This window comes from Hemibagrus wyckioides, linkage group LG09, assembly GCF_019097595.1.
Source record: "Hemibagrus wyckioides isolate EC202008001 linkage group LG09, SWU_Hwy_1.0, whole genome shotgun sequence".
Lineage (NCBI taxonomy): Eukaryota > Metazoa > Chordata > Actinopteri > Siluriformes > Bagridae > Hemibagrus > Hemibagrus wyckioides.
The window spans coordinates 29068157-29070801 of NC_080718.1; positions in this window are offsets into that span (position 1 = coordinate 29068157).

The following is a 2645-nucleotide window of genomic DNA, read 5'->3' on the forward strand; positions in this document are numbered from 1 at the left end:
ATCCAACATGGCAGCCCCTGTGCTTTAAAAAGGCTAATTACCCAGAATGCTCAGCGTCATAACACAGAGTGAAGGAAGAGCAAAGCCTAGGTGGATGATGCAATTAGCTTAAGAAAGAAATGTCATATATATATATATATAAAAACCAAACAGAAAACAAGGACAAAAACAGAGGAATAAAATAAATAAAATAAAAACAAAATGCTTTAAAGTTTCTAAAAATATATAAAAATAAAAATGCTGTACCACCAGGTAAAGATGGGCGTGGCCAGTGTGCTGTGGTCAGTTAAAAGGACTGAGCACTTTTCTGACCACAAGCTTCAGGATCCTGAAGAGAATCATGTCATCTGATGCTCACCATACCTCCAGAGACAGAACCCAAACTTTTCTTCACTGCAAAATGATTCAGTGTAGAAAGAACCTAGAACCCTGGAGATATGATGCACATAGAACATAGAACCCTAGAGATATGGTGCACATAGAACATAGAACCATGGAGATATGGTGCACATAGAACATAGAACCCTGGAGATATGGTGCAGAGAGAACATAGAACCCTGGAGATATGGTGCAGAGAGAACATAGAACCCTGGAGATATAACACATAGAGAATACAGAACTCTGAACCCTGTAAATACAGTATAGTGCATAGAGAGTATAGAACCCTATAAATGTAGTATATGGAGAACATAGAACTCTGTAAATATAGTGTATAGAGGTTATAGAACTTTGGAAATATAGTGCACAAAAAAATATAGAACAGTGATGGTGCTCAGAGAATATAGGACCCTGGAAACATAGTGCATAAAGAACATAGAACCCTGTAAATATACTGTGTAGAGAATAGAGAACCCTGGAGATATAATGCACAGAGAATATAGAACCCTGTTCATATACTGTATAGAGAATATAGAACCCTGTGAATATGGTGTATAGAGAATACAGAGCTTAGGAAATATAGTACACACAAATTTAGAACACTGACAATACTTGTGCACAGAGACCATACAATTTTATAGATATAGAACATAGATAATACAGAACCCTGGATCCTGGAAATGTAGCACACAGAAATTTAGCATCTATAACCCTGTAAATATACTCTGTGGAGAGCTTAGAACGCTGTGAATATAGTATATGGAGAACACAGAACCCTGGAAATGTAGTGCATAAAAAACAGAAGAACCCTGTGAATATACTGCATAGAGAATGTAGAACCCTGGAGATGCACAGAGAACATTATGTGAGAACCCTTGTGCACATGGAGATGTTAGACATAGAGAACATAGAACCCTGAAAACGTAGTAGAACGTGGAACCCTGGCGATGGATCTGGAGGAGAAATCATCTTTATTCGATGTTTATTAAAATTTGAACATGAAATCAATTCCCAGTCATTATAAATAAAAGAGAGTGTATGTAGTAACGATTATTATTTTTATTTATAATTTATTAGGCGATTTATAATTCAGTAAGTGGTTCGATTCCCGTGTTGCTGCTCTTGTAGTCATTTAGTGAAGCATTTAATAATTATTTATTTATCCGTTATTTATTCATGATGATCGTGTTTGTGTTTATAAGTGATGATCATCATGATCACGCCTGATTAACGGAGACTGTGTTGAAAACGTGAAGCTTATTAATAATCCGCACTGTCTGTGTTGTTGTCCTCCATCTTCCCACAATGCACTGCACCTGAAAAAAAATAAAACACACACATTTTAGAGAAATAAATAATAAAAATAAACAATTTTAAGCTTATTTATTCCGAGCTGAAGCCCAGGAGAGGAAAAGGCTGTGTACAAACATAGTGTGTGTACTGATAAAGAGCGGATTTACACGCTGATAACGTTGTGTGTGTGTGTGTGTGTGTGTGTGTGTGTGTGTGTGTGTGTTTGTGTGTGTGTGGGTATGTGTGTGTGTGAGACCCATCCTTTCTCTCTTTTACACAAAACACATTTGTAACCATTAGTTGCTTCTCTTGTTTCATGTTTCATGTCTTCTCAGGACCAACAGCGACCCCTGAGAGAGAATGTGTGTGTGTGTGTGTGTGTGTGTGTGTGTGTGTGGTAAGGGGGGGAACCTGAGCTGCCCTCGGGAAGCTTTTAAAGAGGGTCGGTGGAGGTAAAAACAGCTCTTCAAAAGAAGTGTCGTTACATTACAGAGTAATTAGTGTTTCACCAGAGACCTGCTTAACACCGTGTGTGTGTGTGTGTGTGTGTGGGTGTTTGTGAGTGAGTGTGTGTGGCCTTTTAATGCTTTTATATAAACTTAATTGATGGTGCGAGGAATACTGCAGATACCGCACGCTTGTGTGCAAATGTTTTGGCACCCTTCATGAAAATCACTGCAGTCGATCCCTGACAAAACAAGGAGAAAATGAAATTCTGCATGCTGCTGCATATAAATTTCTGAGAAATGTTTAACCATCACGAGTGAAGAAAAGAATTTACACATATAAAAACAGAAAATGTTTAAAAAAAAAAACTTTAACTAAAGTTTATGGAGATATAATAATAATAATTTAATTATAATATTAATAGATTTATTAATTATGTACCAATGTTTTTTCTACATAATTTACAAACAAATAAATGACATTAAAAACATATTTTTAATATTTTATTTTTCTTAAAGGAACGGTAA